This window comes from Felis catus, chromosome A2, assembly GCF_018350175.1.
Source record: "Felis catus isolate Fca126 chromosome A2, F.catus_Fca126_mat1.0, whole genome shotgun sequence".
NCBI classification, from domain to species: Eukaryota; Metazoa; Chordata; class Mammalia; order Carnivora; family Felidae; genus Felis; species Felis catus.
This window is the reverse complement of record NC_058369.1, coordinates 108656623-108678130: the sequence shown is the minus strand read 5'-3', so window position 1 is coordinate 108678130 and position 21508 is coordinate 108656623. Positions and strand designations below refer to the sequence as shown.

The 21508-nt window shown below is 35.3% G+C and overlaps 1 protein-coding gene and 1 long non-coding RNA gene across 2 annotated transcripts in view; one reads left to right on the top strand and one right to left on the bottom strand.

Annotated features, from left to right (window-relative positions):
* CRPPA (CDP-L-ribitol pyrophosphorylase A) overlaps positions 1 to 14681 on the top strand; it is a 670733-nt gene extending 656052 nt beyond the window's left edge. Inside the window, exon 35 of the mRNA XM_045052438.1 lies at positions 13212 to 14681. The gene's annotated coding sequence lies outside the window, so the exon portion shown is untranslated. The remainder of the gene's footprint in view (positions 1 to 13211) is intronic.
* Positions 14682 to 18730: 4049 nt separating this feature from the next.
* LOC111559508 overlaps positions 18731 to 21508 on the bottom strand; it is a 41925-nt gene continuing 39147 nt past the window's right edge. The window contains exon 4 of the long non-coding RNA XR_002740504.2: positions 18731 to 21396. This is a non-coding gene — a long non-coding RNA (uncharacterized LOC111559508). The remainder of the gene's footprint in view (positions 21397 to 21508) is intronic.

The window sequence follows — 21508 nt, the reverse complement described above, 5'->3', positions numbered from 1 at the left end:
GAAATTCATCCATGACAAGGCCTACGTCAACAGTTTTTACTGCTGAATGGTATTTCATTGTGTGAATATGAAGCATTTTGTCTATCTATTTTGTCTTTACAGTTGATGGGCAGTTTTTCAGTTTTCAGATATGATGAATAAGAGAACTGTGAATGTGTCCTTGTGGGGATATGTCCTCTCAGTTCTCTTGTGCAGATATTTAGGAGTGAAATTGCTCATTCATATGGTAGGTTAATGTTAAACTTCTTGAGAAACTTCCAAACATTGTCCAAAATGGCTGCACCAGTTTCATCCTGACCAGTGTGTTTCCTCATATTCCCATCAGCATTTGTTATTATCTGTCTTATAGACATCCTTGTAGATGTGAAATGGTATCTTACTGTGGTTTTAAATTACACTGTTGTGGACAGGGAACTGGGAGTAGGCCAAGTTCAGCATCAAATACCCTGCTGTTTTTACTAAGGTTCAGTAGTTTTTTTCTTGAATAATCACTCTTTAGATTTCTGTAAGCCTTTGGTTAATTTCTAGAGTTTTTGGGGTTTTTTTTGTTTTTTTTTTTTTGTTTTTTTGTTTTTTGGGCAGGTGCAAAGGGGAGAGAGAATCCTTTCTTATTTTTTAAATGTTTATTTATTTATTTTGAGAGAGAGATAGAGAGAGAGAGAGAGGAGAGAAAATCCTGAAAAGGTTCCATGCTGTCATCACAGAACCCACTGTGGGGCTCAATCTCACTAACTGAAAGATCATGACTTGAGCTGAAATCAAGAGTTGGACACTTAACTGACTGAGCCACCCAGGTGCCCCAATTTGTAGAGTCCTGAAAGAATTGATTTTGCTGATACCATGTTGCTTTTGTGGAAATATACCAAGGTGTTCACTCCACTGTACCAAAAATCCTGTCTCATCTCTATTGTGCTGTGTTTTAACCTTATAAAATCTATTCTTATTTAGAGATTTTTTAAATTCTCCCATGTATTTTCTCTTTTTATCATTGAACTTCTCAAAATTTAAATTTCTCTTCATTAGAAATTTATTTTGATAGAAGCATTTCATAGCCAATTTTCTAGCCACCATATGTTAAATAATAGTTCTCTTCTCCACATGCTCGTCATGGCTCTTTATCAGGTATAATTATTTTTGTAGTTTAAATTTTTGTTGAAAATGATATATTTATCTATACATTTTTTTTAAACACAGAAAAGTTAGAATGGAAAACCACAGCCCCCTGAAATGTTGAAATGCTACTGAAATACTGCTATCTATATAGTATATTACTTAACTATTTCTCTACTTACGTTTCTAAAGTTGCATGTAGGTGTAATTTTTATGTGATTTCACTGGCTATTGAATGCAGAAACATTCAATTATCACATGCAAACCTTTCCAACTTTCTATTATTGAAAAATGCCATGATGATAATAGTATAAAGATAGTATCAAAAACTTGTATTGCATCTGTTATGTACCAGGTTCTCTTCTAAGTACTTATATATATATTAACTCATTTGTTTTTTTAGATCTACTCTCTGAAGTAAGAACTACCATGATTTCCATTTTGCAGGTGAAGAAATTGAGGTAAAGAATGGTTAAAAAACTCATCCACAGTCACTCAGCTAGAAAATATTGGAGCTGGGTTTTAGCTCCAGAATCTTTATTGTCAAATTCTATTGCTTCCTTGATTACAGGAGTTAACTAGGGCCCAGAGGGATTAAAAGTTTTTCAACCAGTTACTGGTAAAAATGAGACATTGGTTCACTCAGATTCTGAAGGTGACAGAGGGCAACTGTTGGGCAACCCACATACCCCTGGGTTTTTACTGGGAAGAGAGTTTGGGGAAGAAGAGATTCCTACTGTCCTGATTATCTGGACTTAAGCTATGTTCCAGAGATCGTTTTTCTTCCTGCTTGCCTGTAGGGGAGAATAATAGACATTTCAGACATGCTCAGCCAGAATATTGCTGTAGCAACAGAAATTTGAATTCCAAGATGAGGTCTTAAAACATCTCACCTCAGTGGCAATCTGCCTATGGCAACACCCTACCTATAGAGGCAGGACCACTCCCAGCCTACAAAGAGATGTTAGAAAAAGGGAATCTCTGCCTTTCTGGATAAACTGGAAGCCCAGTCAGATTGATATGATACTCTAGAGTCTAGATACATTGATCACTTTTACATCCTGACAAGTCCATGCATGATGGCAGCACATTAATTATGTCACACATATTGCCTACTTCAGATACACAAACTTTTCTAGATTATCCTAAGATGACTACACCAGGTAGAACACCCCTTCTCCCTCCTCAGAAGTCAAGAAGTTTCCTGGCCATCTATTCCAGGCAACATGCAGAGTGGGAAGAGGCCCAGCTGCGATCTCTCCAAATGTTCTCTTTTATCGTCTTTGATCTGCAAGAAACTTTTATGTTCATTTCCCTAAACTTTGTCTGGGCATAGTTCTTAGGTGATCACTCCAGCCAGTGAATACATCCCTATTAGTTTTAAAATGTTAACATTGACAGGTGACAGGTAGTGACAGTTTATAAGAATTTTCTGTGTTTCTAAGCATTTGCTTACTTTAACTAGTGAATGTAAACTTGGCATTTCCTCAACAGGTAATGTTAAACATATGTCACTGATTTTTGAACTCAATATAATGAATAAAAATAGGAAAATTATATGCTCCTCAGAGTGTCATAGGGAAATACTTTGGAAGAATCTGCTTATGCCTACTGTAGAATGTGTTTAACTGGAGAACATTATATATTACTATTTTAAGAGCTTTATTATTGTGCTTATTTAGTGGTAACTATGGGATAAATGTTCCATTATATTTACCATAATATGTATGACTAAGTAAATTAGGCATGATTAACATCGTGTTACATCATATCACTATTAGAATGATATGTATTATTTATAAGCTACCTTTGTTATAGGACACTTAAGTGATGTTATTTCTTTTTTTTTTATTTTTTGAATGTTTATTTATTTTTGAGAGAGAGAGAGAGAGAGAGAGAGAGAGAGAGAGTGAGCATGAGCGGGGGAGGGGCAGAGAGACAGGGAGACACAGAATCTGAAGCAGGCTCCAGGCTCTGAGCTGTCAGCACAGAGCCCGACATGGGGCTCGAACTCAGGGACTAGGACTTACTGCACGTGAGATCATGACCTGAGTGGAAGTGGCAAGAGTGAATGGAGAAGGGAATCTAAACACCAATGTTCCAAATATTTTTCAAGGATCAAATAGTAATGCTTTAAAGTCATTCAAAAATAATCCTGTAAACTAAATTAAGGTTTCCTATTCTCCTCAATACAGTTATGAGCTACTGTTTCCACATGAGACCCAAAACAAAATCCCCACTCCTAATTTAGGGTATCTTACAGATCAATAAATTGCAAGAGTTCTTTTAAAAAAATTTAATGTTTATTTATTTTTGAGAGAGAGAGAGAGAGAGAAAGAGAGAGAAAGAGAGAGAGTGTGTGAGGAGGAGCGGGGCAGACAGAGAGGGAGACACAGAATCTGAAGCAGGCTCCAGGCTCCGAGCTATCAGCACAGAGCCTGACGTGGGGCTCGAACTCACGAACTGTGAGATCATGACTTGAGCCAAAGTCGAACACTCCACCGACTGAGCCACCCAGGCGCCCCAGTGATGTTATTTCTTACCCAGTTATAATGTCACTGAACTTTAGAATTTGGTAGCAAACTTTAGTAAAAGACTTAGAAACAACAAGTTAAGGAAATTGTTTCCCTTGGTTCATCAGCCAAATTACACTGTAAAAGTATAATATACCTTGCACATACATGTAGATTCAATAATGTGGCCATTCCTTCCATGAGGCTTGTTTTCAGTGACAATTCTTGACAGAGACTTTAAGATGAATTGCATTTTGCCCTATTGTTTATATTGGAAGGTCCGACAGAACATAGTTTGAGTGTTCAGTTGTGATTCCTATCCAGTAACATAATCAAGTCAGTTTTTTTTTTTTAAAGTCAGTTTTTTAGAAAGGATTCAGGTAATGTTTTTCTTTATCTTTTGAAAGAACATTAAATAGCTCATCCCACATATGTCCTGTGTTTTCTATAGATTATTATAATAAATCATTTTCAGCTATTTGTTTTCCTAAATCTTCAAAAAAGAACATTCTTTCTCTTGTGTTATGGAGTTGTCGATAAGCCTTGTACTGAGTTTTGGCATATAGATGGATTTCCTCATGCATGATGGGGCAGATTCGTATCCCAGAGTGAAGATTTACCAACAAATAACTGAGAGAGAAAAAAAAAAGAAGGATGCATAAGTGGCTATCTAGTTATAGGTGTTTGCTTTTGTTGTTGTTTTAAGATGGAAGAGAAGTGGCAAATGGCAGTTCAATGTTAAAAAAAAAAGACGTTATAAAAAATGACAGAAACATTTAAAAATCATGGTGGTCTAAGTTCACTTAAAACAATGGTTTTTAAAATGTGGTCCCAATGACAGCAGGACGTTTCAAGGAATTGTTCCACTTCACCTAAGTTATCAAGTCTGTGGATGTAGAGTTAGTCATCATATCCTTTATTACTCCTTTAACATCCATAGAATCAGTAGTAATGGACACTCTTTTCATTTCTTACACTAGTAATTTGTATCTTTTGTCTTTTGTTGTTGGTTTGCCTGGGTAGAGGTTTATATATTTTATTGATCTTTTAAAAGAACCAGTTATTTATTTCATTGGTTTTATATAATATCCTGCTTTAATTTGTTTCTGTTATTTTTATCACTTCTTATTTTCTGCTTACTTTGGATTTAATTTGTCCTTTGTCCTCTAGTTTCCTAACTTGGAAGTTTAGGTTTTTGAACTCGGAGACTTCTTTTCTTCTAATACATGTATTCTATGTCATAAATTTCTTTCTGGGCATTGTTATTACTGTGTCCTATAAATATTGATGTGTTGTATTTTTATTTTCACTTAGTTCAAAATATATTTTAATTTCTCTTGAGATTTCTTATTTGAATAATGTGTTATTTATAAGCATGTTATCTAATCTCCAAATATTTGGGGGAATTTCCAGCTCTCATTCTGTTATTTATATTTATTTTTAGTTCATTCCATTGGGAACTGAAAGCATACTTTATTTGATTTCTCTTCTTTTAAATTTGTTAAGGTGTGTTACATGGTCCAGAATACGGTCCACATGGGTGAATGTTCATATGAGCTTCAGAAAAATGTGTGTTCTGACGTTGGATGAAATATTTTATAAATGTCAATTAGACCCAATTGATCAATGGTGCTGTTCAGTTCAACTATGTGCCTACTGATTTTTCTGCCCACTGGAGCTATCAGTTATCAATAGAGTGATGTTGAAGTTTGTAGCAATAGTAGTGGCTGTGTCTACTTGATGTTCAATCAGTTTTTGTCTTGAGTATTTTGACATCCTGTTGCTGAGTGTATAAACATTAAAGATTGTTACCTCTTCTTGGAGATTGTATGCCTCTTGGAGAACTTTATGCTTGTGTAATGTCCTCTTTATCCTTGATGATCTTCCTTGCTCTCAAGTATGCTTTATCTGGAATGAATATCATTACTCTGACTTTATTTTGATTGGTGCTAGCATGTTATGTTTTTTCAATATGCCCTTATTTTTTAATGTATTTAAGTCTTAAATTCTATGATATTTGTTAGTTTTCTTTCATTGGTCTCATTCTGGTTTTGTTTTGTCCTTTACTGTCCCCACCCTTCTTTTCTGGTTTAGTTCAGCATTTAATATGACTCCCATTTTTTCATTTCTCTTAGCAAAACAATTATATTCCTTTGAAAACATTTTTAGAGGATGCCCTAGAGTTTTAGCGCACATTCATAAGTAACTGACGTACATTTACACACAACACTGTAATGGTTTCACTGAAGGTACAGATTTCTTATAACAGCAGCCCCAAGTCACCTGTATCATCCCTAGTAACATGACTGTTACTCATTTCACTTATCCACAAGCTGTGATCAACAAATATACTGTTGCTATTATTAAATTGGTGTCTGTTAGATTAATTAGGAATAATACAAATAAATGTTTATTTTACCCTCATTTATTTCCTTTTCTCATGCTCTTCCTTTCTTTTCACAGATCTGGGTTTCTGACCTATATAATTTCTCTTCTTTCTGAAGAATGTTTAACATTTTTTTACAAAGCAGGTCTACTGGCAACACATTTCCTCAATTTTTGTTTGTCTAAGAGACTCTTTATTTCTTCCTCACTTGTGAGTGACATTATTTCTGGTAAAGTAGTTTTCTTTGAGGCCAGACCGTTGTTATAAAGGACAGAATACTATAAGCATATCTCCAGTTGGTTAATGCCCGTCTCATGCCTCCCTGCCAGAAGCATGACAAAATTTTCCTCTGATTTTCATCTTGAGGAATTTGACTCCTGGAGGTGAAACTCAGAATGTACAGCAGCCCCTTTCAGGCTTAGCCCAGGAGTTTTTAATCTCACAAGGTAGTCCAAGATCAGTCACTAGCAATTAGTCACTTACACTTGTGGTTTTTTTTTTTTTTTTTTGGTAATATTTTATTGTGGAAAGAGCATTGACTATGAGATTTACCTCTTTAAGAAATTAAGTGTATAATATATCATTGTTAACTGTAGGTAAGATGTTGTACACTTAAATATTGCAACCTGTTGCTGTTGCCTGTGCCTGCTTCTATTCTTGGTAAACTGTGCACTGTGTATCCCCTTGTCTCTAATTTTCAGAGCAGTGGTTTGCCCTGTGACTTCAATTCTCTTATGATTCTGAGTTGTGGTGGTTGTTTTCCCTGAAGTATAGTTGACACACAATGTTACATTAGTTTCAGGTGTGCAACGTACTGATTCAACAGGTCTGTACATTATGCTGTGCTCAGCAAGCACAGCTACCTTCTGCCACCCCAGGACACTGTTACACTATTGCTACTGACTGTATTCCCTATGTTGTGCCTTGTGTCCTTGTAACTTACTCATTCCATAACTGGAAGCCTTTACCTCCCACTCCCCTTTACCTACCCTCTTCTGTCTGGCCTAAGTATAGAGGTTTGTTTGTTTGTTTTTTTTATTTTATTTTCAGTTAGTTCAGCTTTTTTCTTGTTGTGAGAATGGGATTGATGAATTCCAATCTCTCTATGTGTTAGGCAGGAAGTTGAGACTATTTGTTTATTTGTAACACACCGATGCCATCATTTAAAAAAATTACAGAAAGAAATATTTGCTAATTTAACCTTCTAGTACCTTCCCAGAAGTAACTGTGACATTGCTGACCTTAACGTGAACTTTTTGCCCCCAGAAAAAAGTGGTGGTTAGGAAATCTTCAACACGACTTTATTTCCTAGAATCTTCCAAACTTTTGTGTCCCAGGAAATGGCTTACAGCAAAGAGCCGCTCTTCCCCACATGACTTGGATAAAAAACACAGTTCACTCTTTTTTATGACTCCCCTAAGACTTGCAGATAACCCCTTCCTTTATTATAAGGTCAGATATGGACCTCTGAAATTCCCATTTTTTGTCTCACAAATGCTTAGCAGAAATGTTTATTTCCTCACACCAGCTAGACACAAAGATAAATATGTCTTATTTAGCTGACTGACTGAGACTCCCTGACTTTAAAAACAATCTTTATTATATAAGTATCCTACCAATAAATCATTTATTCTTGCTTATATATGTCCAAAGCAAAACCATCCAGCTAATAAACTCTGATGTTGAGATCTTGGGTGCTCTCCTTATTGGAATGCCTGAATAGCATCATTTTCCTTACTTGTCTGGATTTTTGTCTTTGACAGACCTCCTAGCAAGTTCATACCTATTTCCCCCTGCTTTATGAACTAGTTTTAAAGACTTTATCATTTTAATTTGTTATGAAATTTTCAACCTCAAACTCTAACTGATAACTTCAGGACATAATAAAACTATTTGGCATTTGCTCATATTATCCCATGCCCCAAACAATCAATCATGCATTATTAGTTGCAAGAACCAAGTCATGATTTTAATGTCAATTTAGATAAATCTGTGATATTATAAGGAACAACTATTTTTCAAAATGTAATTTTTATTTTGATAGCTTCCATGGAAAATTGTTATATTAATAAGGTTGTTTTCCAACATTTTGACATTTTTAGAGTTCTACATAATCTTGTTTTGTTATCCAAATCAAATCCTAATTCCATATTGACACAGAGTCTGAAATAAATGCAAATAAATTATATATATATGTGTGTGTGTGTACATACATATATATATATATATATATCCTAACTCTAATCACACATATTTTCAAGATGCTATTAAATGATGTCTCTTGAAATCTTATGTCCTGAGAACCACAGATTTTGATAGTCAAATTCAATTACATCCTCTCCTTGGCAATATACATTCTTCTAACAGGATGTTAAAAATGAAAACCTTTCTGTTTTAGTTCTGGCTAAGACTTCAAATTCCAAGAAGAAAACAATAGCAAACAAGTGCTTCCACATTCCACACTGATGCATACACTGCGTATGTTGGACTAGCAAAGAAAACAGCAAGGAAAGAAAAATGAAAACTTTTTTCAAGCGCTAGTTAAATATTCATCAGAGTATAAAAGTTTTGAGGTTGAAGAAGCTAAGAGATATTTTTTTTTTCGTCTTTGCATAAAGTTGTTGAACTGCTAGGTCATTCCACCCCTCCCTCTGCCCATCTGCCTCCCTCTACTCAAAAAGTGAGAAAAGCAAGGATGGTACTTTATTCTTAACTGCAGTCACTCTGAGAAGTATTAATCTAACCATTTGGAGACCTCAATATATATGCTCTGGAATGAGGGAAGAGCATGCAAGTGCCTGAGGCATCTCTGAGACACAGAGAGATGAGGTAGCCATCACACATGTCCTACAATGATAAGTGAATGTTTTCTGGAATCTACACTGTGCCAAATGAGAAAGAGCTGGCTAGGAATTGATTTAAAGAGGACCATTTGCAGGTTTGAGATTACCCCAACCAAATAGGTACACCTTCAGAAATCCAAGGATGAGGGAGGAATCTTGAGTTGGGGAGCAAAAGACAAACAAAAAGATGTTATCATTCAAGTAACTGGAAGTACAATAGAATCTTCCATGAGAGAAGAGTCAAATTTAAACATTTGCTAAAGCAAAATCATAATTGTACTAGATAAGTAAAACCATTCCTTCCCCTACCTCTTTTTTCTTCCAACTTTTCTCACCCTGAAAAGGAAAGAAATGTGAGTTAGCAAGCTAAGGATAAGGAATAGAGAGAAAAAGGTAAGGTGAAGGCACATTCTCTTTTTTACTACAGACTCCATACCTGAACGGGTACAACAAAGGAGAGGTAGAGAGATCACTGATTCTAAATGAAATTAGGTTTTGACAATGACATGGGTCTGGATATTTTAACTACTAAATAAGACCAGATAAAGACATGAGAGATCCCTCAGATGTCACCAAAGAAGTAGACATAACTAGACACATGGAAGAGTTTTGGACAGGCAAAGGGGAAAGAGAAGACAGTTGTCTTTGCCTGTACCATATGGAAACGTCCTTTTAGTGTAAAGTTAGAGGAAGTTGCTGGTGTTTAGCACTATCCAAAATCAGGGGTCATTTTAACCATAAACTCCCTTCATCAACATATCTGTATACATCAAAACACAGTTTTTTGGTTTTTTTTAAATTTTTTAAGTTTTTTTTGTTTTTTGTTTTTTTGTTTTTTTATTTTGAGAGAGAGAACACAAGCAGGGGAGGGGCAGAGAGAAGAAGAGACAGAATCCCAAGCAGGCTCTGCAACATCAGCACAGAGTCCAATGTGGGACTCGAACTCATGAACCAGGAGATCATGACCTGAGTGGAGATCAAGACTCAGGCGCTTGGTTAACTAATTGTGCCAGCCAGGCACCATATAAAGATACAGTTTAAGTTTCATATTTCCTATAGCTGCCACAGTACTCAGTGATCATCAAATTCTTGGAATTCTTATAACAGAGATTTCCTCTACTTTCTACTTGAATTTAGTGTAAAATATCTTACATTGTTTTTTTTTTTTTACTGCTTTAATGAGATGTAGTTGACCTACAGTATTTAGTGTTTAATATTTATCTATTTAGTGTTTAATAACTATATCTATATATCTCTGGGTCCATTATCATCAGTAAGATAATGAACATATTCATTAATCCTAAATGTTTTCCATTAGCCTTTGTAATTCTTTCTTCTCATTTCCTTGCACCATCCCCCATCCCCAGGCAAACAGTGATCTACTTCTATCACTATAGATTAGTTTGCATTTTTTTAGAATGTTATAAAAATGGAAAGAGAGAGAGAGAGAGATTGAGATTGAGAGCTAGAGACCTACTGGTGTAGATTCCAGTCCAGGTCTAAAGGCCTGAGTAACAGGAGCACTTAGGGCAGGAGATCAATGTCCTAGCTCAAATAGGCATATTTTTGGTTCTATTCAAGCCTTCAGGGGATTGGATGATATCTACATTGTGCAAAGACTTCTGCTTTACTCAGTCCACCAATTTAAATGCTAATTTCTTCTAGGAACACCCTTACAAACACACCCATAAATAATGTTTAGTTAGCTTCCTGGGCATCCCATGGCCTAATCAAGTTGACACATAAAATTAAGCATCACAGGAATCGTTCAGTATGAGCCCCTTTTTATCTGGCATCTTATACTCCACATAATTATTTTGGTATTCATCCATGTTGCAGAGTAGAATTCCACTGCATAGATATTCTACAATTTATTCACTCATCTTTTGATGGACATTTGAGTTGTTTTCAAGTTCCTACTATGAATAAAGATGCTGTGAACATTTGTGTGCAGTCTTTATGTGGACATATGCTTTTTTTCTCTTGGATCAATATCTAATTATTACATGGCTAGATTATAACATAAGTATGGATTTAACTTTCTAAGAAGCTTCCACACAGTTTTATAAAGTGGCTGTACATCTTTTATATTCCCTCCTGCAGTACATGAGAATTCTAGTTATTTCACTTCCTTACCAATATTTGTTGTTATCTGACTTTTTAATTTTACCCATTCTGTGGGTATATGGTGCTATCTTATTGTAATGTTAATTTGAATTTCCTTAATGACTCAAGATGTGCATCTTTTCATATGCTTATTTGTCACCATTTAGAATTACAACTAACAACCCAAAAAGGTTATAAAATGGAATCATAAAAATACTCAACCTGAAAGAAACAAAAAAAAAAGGGAAGAGAAAAAAATGGACAGATAGAAAACAAACAACAAGGAGGTCGTTTAATATCAATAATCACATGCAATATAAATGGTCTAAACATTCAAAAGAGATTGTTAGATTGGATAAAATAAGATCCAACTATCGTTGCCTAAAAGAAACCCACTTCAAATATAAATACAGCAATGGTAAAAAATTAATGGGATGGGAGTTGATACCATACTAACTTCAGTGAAAACAATGCTGAAATAGTTGTAGTAATTTCAGACATAATAGATTTCAAAACTAAGAATATTACAGGGGGTAAAGAGGGTCATTTCATAATGATAAAGGGGATCATTTCATCAGCCCTAGTATATAACAGTCCTACATGTGTGTGCATCAAATAACAGAGTTTCAAAATACATGAAATACAAATTGATGACACAAGAAAAAATATAGAGAAATCCACACCCATAGGGCCAGATTACATCCTTTTCTCAATAACTGATAAAATAAATATGTTGTCATCAAGGTTAATAAAAACAGGAACAGAAGTACTAGCCAACATGAACAAATTGATAATTATAGAATACTCCATTTAATGACAGAATACACATTCATTTCAAGTACACACACACAGCATTACCAAGAAAGGCTATATTCTGAGCCAGAAAAGAAGTCTCAAGTTGAAAGTTCTCAAATTAAACAAAGGTTGTTCTCTGACCAAAATGGAATTAAATTAGTAACCACTAACAATGAAATACTGGGAAAATCCCCACATATTTGGAAACTTTCGGACAAATTTTTAAATAATCCATGGATGAAACAACACAGGAAAAAAAATTAGCAAATGTTCTAAACTGAATAAAAATGAAACAACATATCAAAATTTTTGAGATGCAGTTAAAATTATACTTAAAAACAAAATTATAGCACTAAAAAACTATAAAAAAGAAGAAAATTATCAAATGAGTAATCTTCTATGTTATGAAATGCAAAATCTGAAAAAAAAATAATCCCAAAGGAAACAGAAGAACTGACATAATAAATGTGGAAAGTAGAAATAAATGGGAATAGAAAAATTAAAAGTGAAAGCTGCTTCTTTGAGAGTACCAATAAAATTGATAAATCTCTAACCAGACTGATAAAGAAAATAAGGGAGAAGAAGACACGAATGACCAAATTAGGAAGGAGAACAGTGATATCACTACAAACTGTATTCCCATTCAAAGGACAATAAAGAAATATAATGAGTTTTATGCCAATAAATTTGACAATTTAGATGAATTAGAAAACATCCCTGAAAGACACAAACCAACAAACTTTACGCAAAAAATAGGATATTTGGACAGCCTAGATCTATTTAAAAAGTTGAATTATTAGTTAAAGCCCTCCCTTACAGAAAAATCTAAGATGAGGTACCTTCATTGGAAAATTCTACAAAACATTTAAGGAGAAAATAATACCAAGTTCTACCAGAAGTCATCCAGAAAGTTGAAGAGAAAGGAACACCTCCCAACTCTAAAAGCTCATTATGATCCTGATGCCAAACCAGATAAAAATATTACAAGAAAAAAAAAACTGAAGATAAATATCCTTTATGAACATTGATGTAAAAATTCCTAACAGAATTTTAGCAAATCAAATTTAACTATAAACCAAATAGGGTTTATCCCAGGATGCCTGTTTATTTTAAGATTTAAAAATTGACCAACGTGATTCTCCTTAATCACAGCTCACAAAAGTAAAACCATGCGATCATCTGAACTGATGCAGAAAAAATGTTTAGCAAAATACATCATCCATTTCTGCTAAACACTTTTAGCAAAGTAAGCACAGAAGTGAACTTCAAACTGTAAGGAGATAAAGAGTTGGTTTACTACTAGAGTAGAAAAGCTCTTTATCTCTAGGAATGCCTGGATGTCTGGTTTGTGACTTTTAGACCACATAATGACATTTGAATATATTGCATATTGTTTTAAGGTCTGAAACTCTCCGATGAGCCTAATGATCACTTTCTTTACTGATGCTTGCATTATAGCCTACTTTGACAAGCCTGCTTGACCAATTAGATGGCCAATGGAAGCTTGAAGCCAACATTCCTTGCACAGCTCAGCTTGTTCAAGATGGAGACATAGGATGATACATGTGTGATACATACATATGAATAATGGCCCTGGGAAATCTGTTATGGAATGTCTGGCGCCTGTCGCTTGCTTGCAATCTCTTTTTGCTTTTGTACCTTATTCTTTGCCTCTAAGTAATAGTCTCACATTTGTGTTCTCTGTAGAGTCTGATTAAATGCTTTCAAATATCCACATTGTGAAAAAATCTTTGCAACCTGACAAAGGGCATATATGAAAAACTAACAGTTTATACTTAATGGTGGAAGACTGAATGCTTTACCTCTAAGATTAGGAGCAAAGCAAGGTGGTACATTTTCATTATTTCTATTCAATATTATACTGGAGATTCTAGCCTGTGCATTCAGGTAGAAAAAGAAATAAAAGGCAGTGATCTTTGTAAAAAACCCTAGAAAATCTATGAAGAAAGCTATCAGAACTAGTAAATGAATTTAATGAAATTGCAAGGATAAAAGATCAATTTACAAAATTAATTATATTTCTATTGCATTAGTAGTGAACAACTGGAAATTGATATTATGAAAATAATGCCACTTTTAATGATATTAAATATATGAAATATTTAGGTAGAAATTTGACAAAAGACATGTGAGTTCTACACACTGAAAATTGGGAAACCTACCTGGGATAAAATAAAGTTCTGAAAAATGGAGAAATTTCTTATATTCATAATTTGAATGACTCTGTATTGTTAAGACATCATTTCTCTCCAAATTCTTATTTAGATTCAATGCAATCTCAATCAAAATCTCAGTAGACTTTATTTTGGAAATTAAAAATTTGTTTCTAAAATTTATATGAAATTACAAGACATGTAATTTTCAAAAGACACTGTTACCAAAAAAGAAAAAAAAAAAAAAAGCAAGCAAAGGCCTGGGGAAAATACTTGCATGACCTATGAGATTTTGTCTTGAATATATAAATAATTAACCTAATTCAATAATCAGATAATTAGACTATAACACAATTTAAAATGGGTGAAAGATTTTAACACTTTTGTTTTGATTTTTACCTTTTTATGTGGATAAGTCCTGCATAGCCTACATTTCTTTGAGCTACCAGCACCCATCACAGTTAGTAAAGATGTTTTACATGTGTCTAAACCTATTGAGGAAAATTTAAATGAAATCTGCTGCCATAAAATTTGAATTTTTTTCTATAGTCTTTATGAAAGTTATTAATGGAATAAACTATTGTGAATATTCAGACTACTGACTACAGTAGTTAAGCAATAGTATAACACTCTTCCTGTTCAATTTTGGTGTCTTTTGTGTTTGGTAGTCTAGACATAGCCTGTGTTTCTTAGACATGTTTATAAATGGATTGGAAAGGTGGTCTAAATAAAGGCATTACTGAAATACAAAGCATCTTTTTGTTATACATTGTTGTTATTAAGAAAGGATTCCAAAAGAGGGCTTCTGGCAGTGAGTCATATATTCTGACAGATGTTTTCTACAGATGAGGGTTCAGCTCCACCTTTTCCAAAAATGTAAGTTTTAGGAGAGGTCTTTCTTACAGAGCCCTTGGGAAATAAGTTGTAGTGTGTAGACTGTGTTTCTTAAAACAACTCCTATCGTGTTTGAAATCTAATGGCAAAGGTTTTTTGTTTCCAGTAAATAAGTGATTTTGAAACTTTAAAACATTCAACATATTTTGCTCCTTAATTCCAAAATATGGCCTTGCAAGAGAACTTAAAAATAAAGGAATGAACGAGCACTAAGAAACCTAATTTTACCTCGTGAATGGGAAACTGAGTGTGAAGACAAAGATTCTTTGTGTCCTAAAATATGGAAGAGGCTTAAGAAATTTCCTGATCAAATCTCCTTTTTTCATAGATGAGGAAACTGAAGCTTCACTGAAGTGATTAGGTATAAGAAGCAAGGAGTTGAAACCAAGCCACAGTGCTACTTCTAGTTTGGTGTTCTTCTTATTATACTTTCTGGAAAGACGGAAGGAAATAATCCCTGACAACATAATTAAGAGGTCAAATAAATTGCCCAAGGTCATATAGCTACTAAGTGCAATGATGGGACAAGAATCTGGGTATCTGAGAACCCAAAGCCCATTATTTATACAATCATATTCTTTATTGTTATAAACTGAATTGAAATGTGTTTTTGCTAAAATATATTTGGGTTTCATGAAAGAAACTTTCATGGTTTGGCTCATCCTATTTAGTATATCATTAATATGCAATAAATGTTGGATATTCATTCAATTCAACATATTGATTGATTCTAATATACATAATATTTAACCTGATTGCATACCAACTATTCACCTAGAAGACAAGGGACATTTGTGTTGGTTATAATTCTCTGACAGTAAGAACTATCTCCTCTGAAACTCTTCTAGAGATGTCTTTTTCATTACCCAAGATGCTCTGGAGTCATGAAATAAATATCTAGCTGATTTAATTTACTCATAGGAAAAAAATAATAATAAAAGAATGGTATACATTTCTATTAAAATATGGGGATAGACCTATTCAACTCTATTCATTGATTTTATTTCTGTAGAAGAAAGAAGAGAGATTGGGCTGAAAGAAAGGTGAGAAAATGACTCAAGGAAACTTACCCTTGTAGAAATACATTTGTCCTGATTCCTTTTGTGATTTGGGATTTGCTTCCTGGGCATCTCTCTCCAATTATAATTTCTCATTTCCTATTTATTTTTTAACTCCTCAGCTCTCATTTTTAAAAATATATTCACTGCAGTCTAATTATTACCATAAATCTAGTTCCTAAACTCCAATTATCACTATATTTATAATCAGTATAAAGTTTGGAAACTATTTTGTAGTAAGACAACATAGTAGGTATACTTGTTTATACGTGCCTCCCATATATTGCTAAAAATCAGCCATGCCTTAAAAATATAGCACATGAAGAACTGTATAAAACAGTACTTCTGGAAAGCACAATCTCAAGTTTTAAATTCTTTGTAAGTACTTCAATTATGTCTGCTAAGCACTTTCAAAATTTCCCTTAACATACTGCAGTGATTAAGAGCAGACACTATAAGGCTGACATATTTTACATGTTTTTAAAGTCTAGTATGTGTGTGTTGTGAGTTTGTTGCAATTGTGTGTGCATTTGGATAAATGAAGTCTATGTCTTCATGTAGTCTTCGCTTAATTGTAGTCCAAAAAAGAAAACTGTGGCTGTTTTAATACATTTTTAATCATTCCAAGAACAATTGTTTAAATCATAAAGTTTAAAATATATTCAAACAGAAGAATAAATTTAATTGATCTTAACAAATTACACCAAAGCAAAGATGTCAGTAACATATTAATAAATAATAACACACAAAATATTTAGTAAAATCTGTGAAATAAAACTTAGTAAATAATTTTGAAAAGAATTCAGCAAAATTCCTTTACTAAAAATGAATAAAGGAAATGAAGTTGCAAATTAATGTTAAAAGAAATGTAAATAGCAAACACAAAAAGAACCTCACCTTCATTAATTTAACATGAGCTTTTTTTTTTTTTTTTTTTTTGATACAGAGAAACCACAAGCATGGTTTGTAGGCAGAGGAGGGGCAAAGCGAGAGGGAGAGAAGTTGAATCTTAAGCAGGTTTCACACCCAGGGAGGAGCCTGATAAGGGGCTCAATCTCAGAACTATGAATTCATGACCTGAGCCAAAATCAAGAGTCAGACACTTAACAGACTGAGCCAGCCAGGTGCCCTCAGAATTAAACTTTTAAAACATAGCTACTTAATTACATTAAAAAATGGATAACATTCAGAGCTGGGAAAGATGTATTAAAGAGGTCACTCATAAATATTTGAGTAGATATGGGTTTTGAAGAGTAATCTGGGAATATGTATATAATTTTAAAATTTGCCTATTCTTTGCCCCAATAATTCAACTTCTAAGAGTCTATTATTCACTTACACTAGCCTGAGAGCACACATATACAAAAACACACACCCCTACACCCTCATGCAGAGCAATACTTGTTGCAAACATTACTTGCAGTTTCAGTGTCAGTAAATAATAAAATGAGAAAAAAGATCATAGTACCTCCATTCAAAGTTTAGTAAAACTACTAAATAGTATGATGTATTGACCTTTAAAGCTACACATTATAGTTTATTAAGTGGTTAAAAAAAAACCCAAACCAATGTCTGCAGCATGATTCCAATTTGTAAACAAAGAGACTAATAAATGAATATACTAAATGTATCAAAGTGCATATGTGCACATGTATAAACATATGGAAGTCAGAAAAGCATATTTAGCAAATTCAGTAGTGATTACTTATGGGGGATGAATTTGACCAAGTCAAACATAAGAATGACTTTCATGAGTAAATTAGAAAAATTGAAGTTATTGGTGGCTTTCCCTTTTTTCTGAACCCATGTTTAAAAAGTAAGAGAAAGAAGAGGTGCCTGGGTGGCTCAGTTGGTTAAGCATCCGACTTCAGCTCAGGTCATGATCTCACAGTTTGTGAGTTCAAGCCCCTCAAGAGGCATCATGGTCTAGCTCTGTGCTGACAGCTCAGAGCCTGAAATCTGCTTCAGATTTTGTATCTACCTCTCTCTGCTCTTCTCCTGCTTGTACTGTCTCTCTCTCAAAAATAAATAAACATTAAAAAAAAAAGTAAAAGAAAGGAAACATGATGGTATACTGGTTATTCGTGTATAGATTTATAGTAATACATTTCATCCACTATATTAAATAAAATTAAGGAATTCTGCATATCCCGGGGAACCAAAGAAAATATGTATTTGGACTATAGCCCAGTAGAATGAGCCCTACTGGAAATTGTTAGTCTCTGGAAACTAGTTAGATACTTATGATGATATTTCTTTGGAATCAAGTTTAGCTAGGAAATGTTATCAAGGTGATATATTGGGTGATAGGCAAAATATGGCCCCATGAGAATTAGGCATATCTGTCAATAAGCAAAGATCCAAGTATATATAAAGCACCAAAGAACTACTGCTAGTTAGAAACTGTAATCACTGGGTTAAGTTACAGGTTTCCATGACCTTGGATACATGTGGGAAACAAGACAGAATATCAGGGCATAACAGTGTAGTATCCAGCTATTGAAATAAGCATAAGAAATGAGAAGACACAATCCCCAAAGAACAAGACAAAGACCATAAAATATAAATTTGATGTTGACATTCTCAGCTACATACCCAGAAGATCTGTCTAGAACAGGCAGACAATGCAGTTGAATAAGAAAAGATCTATCTTACATCTTCGCTTACAGTTTGATTTTATCACCAGTAAAATGTGAATTATTTTTTTTTCTGTCATCAAATAATGGACACTTCTGAATTTTCCTATTGCTCCCAATGGCACCATAATTCTTTAGTCCACTAGTCCGAAAATTTAGAGTTGTCTGTAACTTCTTCTCCTTTACCAACTTCCACAAATCTTGACAACCATAAATGAAGTCCACATATCTTTATTTCATTTTAATTATTAAAATAGTCTTCTGACTTATCTTTCTTTTTCTAATCAACCCTCCACAGAAGTATCAACAAAATCTTTTTCATGTTAAATCTTTTTCACAGAGTCTCTACTAGGGTTCCCAAGAATACCAGCTGTGATGAAATGCTGTCTCTCAGAAAGCCACACTCCCTGTCCCTGACTCTCCCTTCTCAGATGGTTTGCATTGCCACTAGTCTGGATAATTTTCCACTTCTTTAACTCCAGAAATTGGGAAAAGTTTTCCTCTAAGTATCACAAAACAGAGTGGTTAAGATCACAGACTCTAAAACAAGACTAATTTGGTTTTGCATTTTGCATGTATCACATTTCAGCTACAGGACTTTAGACATGTGATTTAATCATTTAAGCCTAGGTTTACTTGTCCATATGAAAAGCACAATAATATTTCATGAAATTTTTACAATTCAATGTTATCTTCCATATAACATTTGTTGTTATTGCTTTGGCACATAAATATTAACAATCATCATCATAATTCCTCAAAATGACAGCATTTTTTTCTCTTTTGTTTTTTTACCAGTGTATGCATGAAGCCTTTTAAAAGTACACAAAATATTTGTGTTACTGTAAAGAATATTCTGATCTACACTATATAAAAATAACTTATTGCTATGAAGTATCAGTAACGTTTAAAATGCTTTCCTTCTCTTTTCTTCTTGCTCTTCCTGCCTCACACAAGTCTGTGGTTCTTTCCACAGTCTGATCTTTTTGGTGAAAAGCCTTCCTTGGAAACTTTCCCATCCAAGGGTACATTTCTTTTTTACCAAAAGAATATCAAAGTGCATAGATATCTACATTCTGGAACTCTTTATTATTCTTATTACTTAAGGAAAGTGTTATTTTAATGAACCCATTGCAGCTCCGGTTATGATCTCTGGGCTCTGGGCTGAGCATGGAGCCCGCTTAAGATTCCATCTCGCTTTCCCTCTCCAGACTCACACACTCTCTCTCCAAAAATAAAAAATAAATAAATACGATGAATGTTTCAGATAAACAGAGGAGACTCTCCGAAGTAATTCTAATGGAATTTAGGTGCTCCTTCAACTCCAGGCTATTGAGGCTGTGCTCCTCAAACTGAACTTTAAGTGCCAAGGGTCCAGGCGGGGGTGGCAATGGACAGCACGGCAGGTGGGAAAGCTGGCCTTTGTTCCTGGATAGAGAAGTTGGGGGGGGGCATGGAAAGTGGCCCCCAGTCCATTCTGTGTTGGGTGACTCACTTCACATATTCACTGGCCTTCGAGGAACAGCAACACTTCTTGGGGACGATGAAGGTGAACACACAGAAGTACCTGTGAACTTGACGAACTCGATGTTGCACAGATGGCAGTACCTGTGGTTCCCTTGGCCGGGGGGTGGGGTGGGGTGGGGGCTCTACATGCCTTTGTCCGAGTGGAAAGAGGGCGTCAGCGAGGACAGCAACAGCTTGGGGCTCTGGGAAGATGCTGTGGGCCGAGGAGTGGCGGGAGACGGGTTGGCAGGACTGGGGCTGCTATCGGCCAGACCCAGGGGTTGCAACTTCAGCAATTGGCTGAAGGTGTCGGAGGGGGCAAGAGGCCCTGCAGGGGAGCGTGGGCCTCGTAGTCAGACTTCCGGCCTGGGGCTTCCCCCAGAAGGCAGTGCGCCAGGTGGAAGTGATCCCTGAGGTGTCTGGGGACCACGCCTATGGCCGGGGAAGGGGCTGTAGGAGCACTCAACAGCCGCCAAGATGTGGGCGAAGGTGCGCAGATCCCGTGGCACGGCGGAGCATGAGAACTTTTGTGCGCCAGGTACGTCTCTGGGCCGTGTCGATTCGTGCAGTTGTGGTAGTTGGCCGGGACAAGCCGTCCGCACGCGGTCGCGGAGGAGAGGCCGGCGCGCCGCTGTTTCCTGCTAGATGGGTCCGCGTCCGTCTTGGGCTGCGGCGACCGGAATTCTCTCTATTCTTAGTCGCTCATTCTAGGGTATGGTCATTAAGCCAAATACGCAATGCATTTTATTTGCAATCAGATCTCTCTGTTTATCAGTTTACACGTTGGTGAAATTGGCCACCAGCCCTCGGTATATATAAACTTGAGGTTTCAGTGTCCAGAACCCTCAGAATATCACTGGCACTTTAGCTGCAACCTCCTTTCCCTTAACCTCCACTGACACCAAAATTAATGTCTCAGGAGAAGCACCACTAATTAGGCAGGCCTAAAGCACTAAAGTGTTATTATCTCTTCTGTCGTGAAGTGAAATGCTATTATCTCTTCTATTGCTGTTCTTTTATTTTGTTTAAAATACTAACATTATCTCTTTAACTTTTAACATGGATGTAGGACCTATTTCACATCACCTATTCCATGGAAGGGAGAGTTAATATAGGAGAAGGGGAGTTCAGTAAGAAAATAACAGAAATTAAAGATAAATTAGGGGACTTGGTTCCCTGTTCCTTACTCATATTCTTTGACCACATGCCTAAGGCTCCAGAGGAGGGGGGGGGACAGGGGTTTCCAAAATCAAGTCTGAATCAGATTCCAGGATATTCATTTCAAGACACAGTCACATATTGATGGTAAAGAATAAATGATTTCTTCTCTTCCAGTTGGTCCTCACAGGCATTATTGACTAGTCACATTCCCAACCTAAAACAGAAGAAAGGAATAATCTTTTCAAATGCATCATTCTTTCCACATTTGACTAGTCAGTATATATTGAGTATGCAACATCCCCTGCCCTGGAAGTAGTGTGCAGAAA